Source organism: Musa acuminata, chromosome BXJ2-7 (assembly GCF_036884655.1).
Source record: "Musa acuminata AAA Group cultivar baxijiao chromosome BXJ2-7, Cavendish_Baxijiao_AAA, whole genome shotgun sequence".
NCBI lineage: Eukaryota > Viridiplantae > Streptophyta > Magnoliopsida > Zingiberales > Musaceae > Musa > Musa acuminata.
Window position 1 is genome coordinate 22353321 of NC_088344.1, and position 12114 is coordinate 22365434.

At 38.6% G+C, this 12114-nt stretch overlaps 1 long non-coding RNA gene across 1 annotated transcript; it reads right to left on the reverse strand.

Annotated features, from left to right (window-relative positions):
* Positions 1-2983: 2983 nt before the first annotated feature.
* LOC135617350 (uncharacterized) lies at positions 2984-9791 on the reverse strand. Its single transcript, XR_010488700.1, has 4 exons — positions 9408-9791; positions 7179-7296; positions 6805-7091; positions 2984-3502 (listed from the first exon to the last, which is right to left on the reverse strand). It is a non-coding gene; the product is annotated as an uncharacterized LOC135617350 (long non-coding RNA).
* Positions 9792-12114: the final 2323 nt, after the last annotated feature.

A 12114-nucleotide genomic window follows, 5' to 3' on the forward strand; every position in this document is an offset into this window, starting at 1 on the left:
CATCCCTCATTGGCTCCTGCTGTGACACCCCCACCCCCGGAGAGTCATCTTTCCTCTGTCGACTCCGTTGCACCGAACGAAGCCGGAGTCGCAGCCGCCTCTCCATCATCAATGGACGTTGGTGGAGGTGAGCTCCCGATAACTACGGAAGAACTGGAAGCATTCTTGGCTTCATCTTCGTCGTCGGTCGATCTTGGCGGTGTGCAGAACTGCACCGACGATGCGTTCTTCGCCGGAGAGCTTGAAGCCTTGCCGATGTCGGATGACACCGACACAGCCACGACTACCATCCCGAAGGCCTCACCGCCAGCCCTTGTCGATCTTCTCTCGATGTCCGATGACACTCGGATTGATACGACCACGGTCGCAGATGTTTCCTCCTCATCGTCGTTGATAGACTTGGTTGCGTGTGAGCAGATGTACAGCACCGACGATGACTTCTTCGCGAGCCTGGAACATGTCCATGCCTTGTTGATGTCCGATGACACGATGATGTTTGGCACCAACACTGATTCAACCACGGTCGCAGCGGCTTCGTCGTCGTCATCGATCGACATTGTTGGGTGTGAGCAGACGGAGATCATAGATGATAATTACGACTTCCCTATTGATTCGACTATGACCTGGTGGTTGGATTTGTAGCTTGCTTGTATGAAAACTTATACGGAAAATGATGTTTGTTCATGTATATCATAACATTGGAAGGGAAAGAAAATTTTATGTTCTTGTAAATATTGGCCATAACAAAGTTCAATTTTCATCTCATGTTTTGTTTGTTGTTTCCTTAATATGATGGCATATATAAGAAATGGTATCAATGTTGTTTCGTCAAGTTCAAAGAGAAAGAGTGATCATATGATATCAACAGGTTCTCTCAACCTCAGACTTTGCTGGTTTGGACGACTGGTATCGAAGGCAAGGCAGCAAATTTGATCAATCATCTTTTGGAAACATGTTCCAACTTTTTTGTTTCCGAGTGAAGTCCACAACAACAACAGAAACAAATAACAAAGCTGCTGCAAGTCAATCCATCGTTAAAAACCTTTAATCACTGAATCGATACTATCGAAAACCAAACCTTTAATCACTGAATCGATAAAAAAATTCCATGGTTTGAAGCAATTGACAATGCCCAAAAAAATTCTAACTGATATGCAAAAGATTAAACACACATATCATAGTAGGAAATGCATTCTCTCCAGAAATCTGCATCATGTTAAATTCATTAGATGAATATCATAGTATCAACAACTAGTCCTGATAAGCCACCGTTAAGAAATACAAGACAATTGAGATAGAAGAACATACCATTCATCATACGACTCGAAAAAATTATCAATTACATCTAAATTACATATTCAGAATTTTGAATGAATTTAAACAACCAATCTGAGTCTACTATTCCAGCTTTGGAAGTTACATACGAATTCAAATAATTAATATCAAGTCTACAAAACAGTAAAAATTTGTGGGAGTAACCACGTCGGTTTTCAAAACAAATGATAAGAACAAATAACACTCCTGAGAAGATTGGAACAAACTAAGATATGGGCCCAAGGACTCCCAATCTTCCTTCATGTTAATCTATGACTAGTTCAAGCGCATAAATCAGAAGAACTTTGTCTTGTTACATGCCGGAAGCTTATGAAGAAGAAATGTAATCCTAATTCCTTTTGCAAAGGTTGTAGCATTCAAATTCTTTTGGAATGTAACTCCTCTTCCTCCTTTGAGGCATGAATTATAACATGATCTGGCAAAGGAGTCATGGTGCCCTGCTTTCTTTTAGGATCCTAGTCCTGCATGATCTTTACTTCGATATCGAGGACGCCCTGACATTTTTAAAAGCAAAATGGATCATTAAGCACTTGAATATATATATATATATATATATTTATATATTTCTCCAGGTATATCTGTGTTTTTATTACTATTTAGAAAGTCAATAAATTCATCCATCTAAATTTTAGCACAAACAAGATTAGTACAATAAAAAATTCGAAGCATTTAGGTACAACCTACCAGACAAGCATTTCTAGTTGAAGTTGTCAATAGGCAAGTATCTATATGAGCATTGCGAGGAAACCAAACTCTATGAAAGTAATCATACCGCAATAGAGATGTAGAAAGAATTCAGGGACAGAAGTATCAAATAGGACGAACAAAAAGTCATCTCCTTTATCATGTGGCACTAGTAGAAATAAAACAAAATAGAAGAAAAAGAAAGATATTTTGAGTTTTTCCCTCTCCTCAAGCATTTAAACTTAGCCAAGCCAAAAGCATTTAAACTTAGCCAAGCCAAATTATTCTTATTGCAGAGTTTAAGCTCATCAGCATCGAGAGGGGTGATCAAGAAGGCAAGATACTTGAAAAAGAGAATTTGGATTCTAACAAAAAAAAGAAATGTAAGAACACAGTTTGACTAAAATTGTTCTTGATGCTTTCAACATGTGTATGAGACAAATTCCTACTGCAGTCAACCATGCAGTAGCAACAAAATCATAATGCTTGAAGTTGCAGTAAAAAAACACAGGCATTGGCAAAGGTTATAAATGAAGACAAAACCAAGAATCCAATCAATGACTTTTTTGTTTCCGAGTGAAGTCCACAACAACAACAGAAACAAATAACAAAGCTGCAAGTCAAACCATCGTTAAAAACCTTTAATCACTGAATCGATACTATCGAAAACCAAACCTTTTATCACTGAATCGATAAAAAAATTCCAAGGTTTGAAGCAATTGATAATGGCCAAAAAAATTCTAACTGATATGCAAAAGATTAAACACACACATCATAGTAGGAAATGCATTCTCTCCAGAAATGTGATTTCAATAGTGAGCGAGAACAACGTCTGCATCATGTTAAATTCATTAGATGAATATCATAGTATCAACAACTAGTCCTGATAAGCCACCGTTAAGAAATACAAGACAATTGAGATAGAAGAACATACCATTCATCATACGACTCGAAAAAATTATCAATTACATCTAAATTACATATTCAGAATTTTAAATGAATTTAAACAACCAATCTGAGTCTACTATTCCAGCTTTGGAAGTTACATACGAATTCAAATAATTAATATCAAGTCTACAAAACAGTAAAAATTTGTGGGAGTAACCACGTCGGTTTTCAAAACAAATGATAAGAACAAATAACACTCCTGAGAAGATTGGAACAAACTAAGATATGGGCCCAAGGACTCCCAATCTTCCTTCATGTTAATCTATGACTAGTTCAAGTGCATAAATCAGAAGAACTTTGTCTTGTTACATGCCGGAAGCTTATGAAGAAGAAATGTAATCCTAAAGCTTATGAAGAAGAAATGTAATCCTAATTCCTTTTGCAAAGGTTGTAGCATTCAAATTCTTTTGGAATGTAACTCCTCTTCCTCCTTTGAGGCATGAATTATAACATGATCTGACAAAGGAGTCATGGTGCCCTGCTTTCTTTTAGGATCCTAGTCCTGCATGATCTTTACTTCGATATCGAGGACGACCTGACATTTTTAAAAGCAAAAGGTCAGTTAAAATGGATCATTAAGCACTTGAATATATATATATATATATTTCTCCAGGTATATCTGTGTTTTTATTACTGTTTAGAAAGTCAATAAATTTATCCATCTAAATTTCAGCACAAACAAGGTTAGTACAATAAAAAATTCGAAGCATTTAGGTACAACCGACCAGACAAGCATTTCTAGTTGAAGTTGTCAATAGGCAAGTATCTATATGAGCATTGCGAGGAAACCAAGCTCTATTAAAGTAATCATGCCGCACTAGAGATGTAGAAAGAATTCAGGGACAGAAGTATCAAATAGGAAGAACAAAAAGTCATCTCCTTCATCATGTGGCACTAGTGATGTAGAAATAAAGCAAAATAGAAGAAAAAGAAAGATATTTTGAGTTTTTCCCTCTCCTCAAGCATTTAAACTTAGCCAAGCCAAATTATTCTTATTGCAGAGTTTAAGCTCATCAGCATCCAGAGAGGTGATCAAGAAGGCAAGATACTTGAAAAAGAGAGTTTGGATTCAAACAAATAAAAAAGGTAAGAACACAGTTTGACTAAATTTGTTCTTGATGCTTTTAACATGTGTATGAGACAAATTCCTACTGCAGTCAACCATGCAGCAGCAACAAAATCATAATGCTTGAAGTTGCAGCAAAAATACACAGGCATTGGCAAAGGTTATAAATGAAGACAACCAAGAATCCAATTGCAATGACTTCATGACTTCATCAAAATTTTGACTGTAACAATCATTTTGCTGCCGTCATCAGAATAGTTTCATTGAAAAATTTTCTACCATATACTACTTATCCCAGTTACCAAGATACTTAAAAAAGGAGTTTGGATTCAAACAAAAAGAAGGTAAGAACACAGTTTGACTAAAATTGTTCTTGATGATTTAACCATATGTATGAGACAAATTCCTACTGCAGTCAACCATGCAACAGCAACAAAATCATAATGCTTGAAGTTGCAGCAAAAATACACAGGCATTGGCAAAGGTTATAAATGAAGACAACCAAGAATCCAATTGCAATGACTTCATGACTTCATCAAAATTTTGACTGTAACAATCATTTTGCTGCCGTCATCAGAATAGTTTCATTGAAAAATTTTCTACCATATACTACTTATCCCAGTTACCAAGATACTTAAAAAAGGAGTTTGGATTCAAACAAAAAGAAGGTAAGAACACAGTTTGACTAAAATTGTTCTTGATGATTTAACCATGTGTACGAGACAAATTCCTACTGCAGTCAACCATGCAGCAGCAACAAAATCATAATGCTTGAAGTTGCAGCAAAAATACACAGGCATTGGCAAAGGTTATAAATGAAGACAACCAAGAATCCAATTGCAATGACTTCATGACTTCATCAAAATTTTGACTGTAACAATCATTTTGCTGCCGTCATCAGAATAGTTTCATTGAAAAATTTTCTACCATATACTACTTATCCCAGTTACCAAGATACTTAAAAAAGGAGTTTAGATTCAAACAAAAAGAAGGTAAGAACACAGTTTGACTAAAATTGTTCTTGATGATTTACCCATGTGTATGAGACAAATTCCTACTGCAGTCAACCATGCAGCAGCAACAAAATCATAATGCTTGAAGTTGCAGCAAAAATACACAGGCATTGGCAAAGGTTATAAATGAAGACAACCAAGAATCCAATTGCAATGACTTCATGACTTCATCAAAATTTTGACTGTAACAATCATTTTGCTGCCGTTATCAGAATAGTTTCATTGAAAAATTTTCTACCATATACTACTTATCCCAGTTACCAAGATACTTAAAAAAGGAGTTTGGATTCAAACAAAAAGAAGGTAAGAACACAGTTTGACTAAAATTGTTCTTGATGATTTAACCATGTGTATGAGACAAATTCCGGCTGCAGTCAGCCATGCAGCAGCCACAAAACCAAAATACTTGAAGTTGCAGCAAAAAAAGAGAGGCATTGGCAGAGGATATAAATGAAGACAAAACCAAGAATCCAATTCAAATGACTTATGACCTCATCAAATTTTTGGCGTGACAATCATTTTGCTGCTGTCATCAGAATAGTTTCATTGAAAAATTTTCTACTATCTACTACTTATCCCAGTTACCATCAGAAATTATCTTTGTTTGCGGTTCTTCCTAGATCAGTTATGCATGTCATTTCAAGCTTGAGTTGAATAGAAATCATGCCATGATCTAAGAACTAGCATTTACTGGAATCTCTATGCATGTTACACACAAAATAATCCACCTCATTCAGAGAGTATGCCACGAATTCAAACTTGAGTTCAATAGAGAGTTGATGAAATTACAAATTTGAGAACCCAAAATTCATTGCGTTCCTGTAGTTGATATGGAAGAAAAGGAAGGCAAAAGGCTTGAGTTGCAAATAAGAAAACAGAATTGTAAGCTACATTATTTGGAGGTAGCAAACGAGAATCTAATGGAAAAAGCAAAAAGAAAATCTTGTTTGTTGGAATCAGACTGACCATTTTCTTCTAAAAAAGAATGTCTTGCCTAATTAACTCCATAAAGCAAAGTTCCTTTTGAGCAATCGAGTCTATTAGAGAAAACAATCACAGTTTTGAGGCCAACGTGATCAAAACCAATACTATGCTTGACATAGATTTTTAAGAGACCATAAGCAAATAAATGTCGGATGGCATACTGAAAGATAAAACACTCGATCAATGTCTGCATTACAACTATCCATGCCTTTCACAAAACACATTCTATACAAATTTGGATGTAGAAAGAAGCCCAAAAGTCATAGCAAAAGATCGGATAAAATATACAGGATTTTTCTACCAGGACTGTTACACTAAATAATCAGACTATAGGAAGACAACTATAAAAAGCCTCCTTTTCATTTCAAGGTTATATACACTCATCACTATTAAATTTCCAATAAAATTTTATCACAGATCGCCTAGGTTTTACGGGGAAGAAACTGAACAAAGATAAAAGATCTCTAGCATGTAGTATTGAAGAGAAAAATGAACAGAACCTAACAGACAATTTACAGTCTTACTGGCAATCAATGAAGCTTCACTAAATATATGGGCTACAGGTAATGCTCATTCAACATGCCCACACTTAGCTTTGCTGACCTAAAAACTTGACATCCGCATTGCATCTTAACTCGAATGAAACACTAATGAAATGATAAGATACTGCATTAGATTTCAGATAGTGTCAATTGTTAGACACAAAGGAGATGAAATCCATAACTAACACATCCACTAGAAGATTCAAGTTCAAGATAGAAGGTAACAACTTACATGGTACTACATAGAGCAAGGTATGACAAAGTAGCATAAGCAACAGTAGCAGCTGCCTCGAGCAGCTGTTTAACCTTGGTGAGGTAGTCACTCATAGCCTCCTCCTTTGGCTTCCTCCCCTGTCAATTTTACTAATATTAAATAAGAAATAAATTTTGTCCAACAAGTTATATTTATTTATTAATATTTATATATATAAGATTTGTCAAGTGGATTTTGTAAACCTTCAACAGCCTTCCAAGCTTCCCATTTGGCTCTATCCCTCATATTGAATATACCAGGTCAGCCTGCAAAGAGACAAAAGATAAAAGTGTCAAAATTTTGTTTGGCAAAGAGTGAAAATCACGAATCAGAATATATTAAGAAGCACATACTAGTATTCACAGGTCCGACAGTTGCTTGCTAGTAAAGCCCATACAGGATCAATTTGCTCTTGTTAGTAGTATTTACAGGTAAAGTTTTAGCTTTTGCAGCATATTCTTCAAAATCGACCTGCAAAAGATTAGATATCATCATCTAGTTAAGTTTTCGTAGATAAAAGAAAAATATTGACTCGGAATGTACTATGAGGCACAATAACCAATACTATCAAGACAGATTCTTAGAAGCAAACACTTATAAACATAAATCAGAAACTAGGAAGCAGATAAAGAAACAATCTTAATACTTATAGACTACTTATAACAAATGTCATCTGCGGAGTAAAACTGAAAAAAAAAATGAATGACCGAACAGCCTCAATGACATAAATAAGAAGAAATGATAATTAATAACAATAACACAAAACATAAGCCCATCTTTTCAATTCAACTATTTGGAAGAAATGGTGAGCAGAAGACCAAGACTTCTTTTTTTTTTTTTTTCATTTCCTCTTCTGAGAAATGTTTTTTCTTTCCCGTCCAAAAATAAGTGTGCAATAGAGTATCATTTAGGAAAAGTTATTTCTTCTCATGTGTGCACACATGCACACATAACATGAACATCAACTGAGGAAAATTGATGGCAGATTCTAGCAATTATATTTATTACTTTAGGGCCACTAATTTCAGTCGTTATGGTTTTTCTTCCTCATTGTAGTAATTATTCACAAATATGTGAAGAGTTTAAGCCTCGCTGTATCTGATAAAATTAAGATACCGATAAATATAACAAAAATGAAATTATGTCTCTATTTTTCATTGGATACCAAAGTTTAAAATTGAATGATGATGGATGCTCTTGCAAAGATGCTCCAACTATAATTATGATCCCAATGAAATATAAATTGATGAAAAGAATCTAAATTCGAGTTTCTCTTATGCATACAGATATGCAACTTCGAATCGGACCAATAAATGTTATTAGAGTTCTTGTAAAGTACATCAGAAATTGTATTACTTACAAGAACCTAAACTAGATTAGGAGCGCATGAGATCTACCAACAGGTACACAAGTAGAAGAACTGATAATAGACACTGAAACATTATCAAATAGATTTTTGAAGCAGCTTCAAAATAAGCTCTCCATGTTAAAGGTAATGAATGCATATCTTTGAGGGTGAGGCAAAGAGTTATACAGATCCATACAAGTTTGTTTACCAAGCATCTAGAGTGTTGGAAGATTGTCTCTGAAGCTCACTAGATTTTTAACCATGTCTTTGATCCATCATATGTATAGATTTTCAAAACATGCATCTCTAGTGTATTGCACGATTTTAAACAGACGCAAGCTTCCTCTGGTCTTTGTGAAATCAATCTCGTTCACAGGCTTCTTCAAGCTTTTGCAAGGAAAGATATATAATTTATCATCTAAAAAGATCAACTCTACTTATAAGAAATTGTCAAAGCAACCCCGATCTAATTATAAAATACAAATCATTTCCATTCACAAATACAAATCAAAGACTACTAATCACCCAAAATTAAAAACAAAAGTCCCTGATGCTTCAAATTTCACATAGCTACAATTTTAGCTACACTTTCCAAATTGTGATAGAATTTAAGAGTGAGATCTATAGTTATGGTCAACAAAATACTCAATATCAGACGTCTCTTGGCCCATCAAAAGTCAAACGGATCATTTCTGACGCACTTCTGCATCATGTAATATGATCAATGCATCTTACCTATCCTTCCATCGCCATGTTCTTGCCTTCATTATGAGGCTTAGGCCATGGAAGAGTTCAAAAGGACTCAACCAACAATATCGACAAAGAAAATAAAGGGGGTGACATAAAGATTCTTTCTAGTCTCAAGAAGCTAATCACTGTACAAATCGATCAGACACTAACTACTAAATCAACCCTTCACCAAATGATCAAGGAAGCCTCTGATCTTAACTGAGAAAGGGGCCTCATGCATTCATGCTCTCCAGATCCATGAAACTACATGAATGTCAGCATATCGCTCCATACAACAGCTTGAAAGGTTCAAATCGAAGAATAACCAGCCAAAGAACTGCAGATGTTCTAGGCAAAATAAGATCATTATGACTAACATACACGCACAGTCAGAGCTCTAAGATTAGGTCACCACATCCCCAAAAAAAGGGGAAAAATTAGCAAAATAGAACACAACAACAGGAAAAGAGGATCATAAATCAAGTGGCGATGTTGTTCTCATCACCTGCAGACACATCGCGCTCTCTATTCCTCCTCCTACGCGTCTTTGGATTCCCGGTTGCGTCGCCGGGTCGCGAAGGACCGAGAGATTATTATGTACGCGCACGTCATTATAGGCCTCGGATTCAAAACAATATGCATTTGGATTTTCGATGGATCAATGCGTTCCAGATCGAAATCAACATGCGAAGGACCTCGTTGGCATACAGGGGCAAATGATCACCCTCCTCGTCCCTCTGATTGGTTCCGTCAGCTCCCACCCTCAAACCACAAGGCAATACTGGAGGAAGCAGCTCACATACCTCCTCCGTCTTCGCGATCATCGAACCAACCTGAAATCGATCGAAGAAAACTCAAAATCAGCCCTAAAATCCATGCATTACGCTGAAAAATGAGGTGTTTCGGACAAAATGCTCACCTCCGTTCCCGAGCAGAGACAGATCGAACGGGGCGAAGGGCTCGGTGGATTTGGAGCCACAAAGAAGATGAGCACGTGCGAAAGTTAATGTCAAATTAAATATATAATACGACGCTAAAATCTTATAAATATAATTAATTTGGGGATTCGGAATCCAGAACAGGAAACACGCTTCAAGAATCACTCTGCGCGCCCATTGCCTACATATATATATCGCACGCCTCTCCCACTCTCACTCCGTCTTCTCGCCCCTGCGCCTCTCGCCTCTCCTCTGCTCCATTCTCCTCCTCGTTGATTTCCTCTCCTCCCCTAGTCAAGAAACCGTCTTTGGTCGTCCATCCATGGAGCCCATCGACCTCGTACCGAGCGGCTACAGGTTCCTTCCCACGGCGGAGGAACTCTTGGTTGACTACCTCGCCAACTGGGTCGCCGGCGCACCGCTCCCTGGCCGCGCTGTCGCCTTCGCGGACGTCTACGGCACCGAGCCGTGGAATCTTCTCGGCAGCGATCGGCAGGAGGGCTATTTCTTTGCGGAGCGCAAGCCCAAGAACAGCGGCGGCTCGCGCGTCGATCGAAAGGCCGGCAGCGGTTCTTGGACTCTGTACAAAAAGCAAGAAACCGTTAAGTCCATGGTCGGCGGGCGCGAGATGGTGGTCGGGCGAAAGAGCTGCCTTTCTTTCAACGATGGTCGGCGGAAGAACTCCGGGTGGACGATGTACGAGTTCGAAATGTGTTCGTCCGGCGGCTTCGAGAGACGAGTTCTCTGTCACGTCAAGAGAAGCTCGCATTGTGCCTACTCCGGCGGCACCACCATCAAAACGGTTGAGACCACCTCGGAGGCCGCGACAGACACGGTCACCGGCGACAGCTTCGTTGGGCTAAAGAGAAATAGAGACGAATCTTCTACTCTCTCGGCAAAAGCATCGACTCTCTCAAAGAAGCCATGCTGGGGGTTGGTTGCACATCCCGGCAGAGCATTGCAGTCGGACGTCTCACCACATCCAACCGCGGTGGTGCAATCCGACGTCTCACCACCTCCAACCGCGGTGGTGCAATCCGACGTCTCACCACCTCCAACCGCGGTGGTGCAACATCCCTCATTGGCTCCTGCTGTGACACCCCCACCCCCGGAGAGTCATCTTTCCTCTGTCGACTCCGTTGCACCGAACGAAGCCGGAGTCGCAGCCGCCTCTCCATCATCAATGGACGTTGGTGGAGGTGAGCTCCCGATAACTACGGAAGAACTGGAAGCATTCTTGGCTTCATCTTCGTCGTCGGTCGATCTTGGCGGTGTGCAGAACTGCACCGACGATGCGTTCTTCGCCGGAGAGCTTGAAGCCTTGCCGATGTCGGATGACACCGACACAGCCACGACTACCATCCCGAAGGCCTCACCGCCAGCCCTTGTCGATCTTCTCTCGATGTCCGATGACACTCGGATTGATTCGACCACGGTCGCAGATGTTTCCTCCTCATCGTCGTTGATAGACTTGGTTGCGTGTGAGCAGATGTACAGCACCGACGATGACTTCTTCGCGAGCCTGGAACATGTCCATGCCTTGTTGATGTCCGATGACACGATGATGTTTGGCACCAACACTGATTCAACCACGGTCGCAGCGGCTTCGTCGTCGTCATCGATCGACATTGTTGGGTGTGAGCAGACGGAGATCATAGATGATAATTACGACTTCCCTATTGATTCGACTATGACCTGGTGGTTGGATTTGTAGCTTGCTTGTATGAAAACTTATACGGAAAATGATGTTTGTTCATGTATATCATAACATTGGAAGGGAAAGAAAATTTTATGTTCTTGTAAATATTGGCCATAACAAAGTTCAATTTTCATCTCATGTTTTGTTTGTTGTTTCCTTAATATGATGGCATATATAAGAAATGGTATCAATGTTGTTTCGTCAAGTTCAAAGAGAAAGAGTGATCATATGATATCAACAGGTTCTCTCAACCTCAGACTTTGCTGGTTTGGACGACTGGTATCGAAGGCAAGGCAGCAAATTTGATCAATCATCTTTTGGAAACATGTTCCAACTTTTTTGTTTCCGAGTGAAGTCCACAACAACAACAGAAACAAATAACAAAGCTGCTGCAAGTCAATCCATCGTTAAAAACCTTTAATCACTGAATCGATACTATCGAAAACCAAACCTTTAATCACTGAATCGATAAAAAAATTCCATGGTTTGAAGCAATTGACAATGCCCAAAAAAAATTCTAACTGATATGCAAAAGATTAAACACACATATCATAGTAGGAAATGCATTCTCTCCA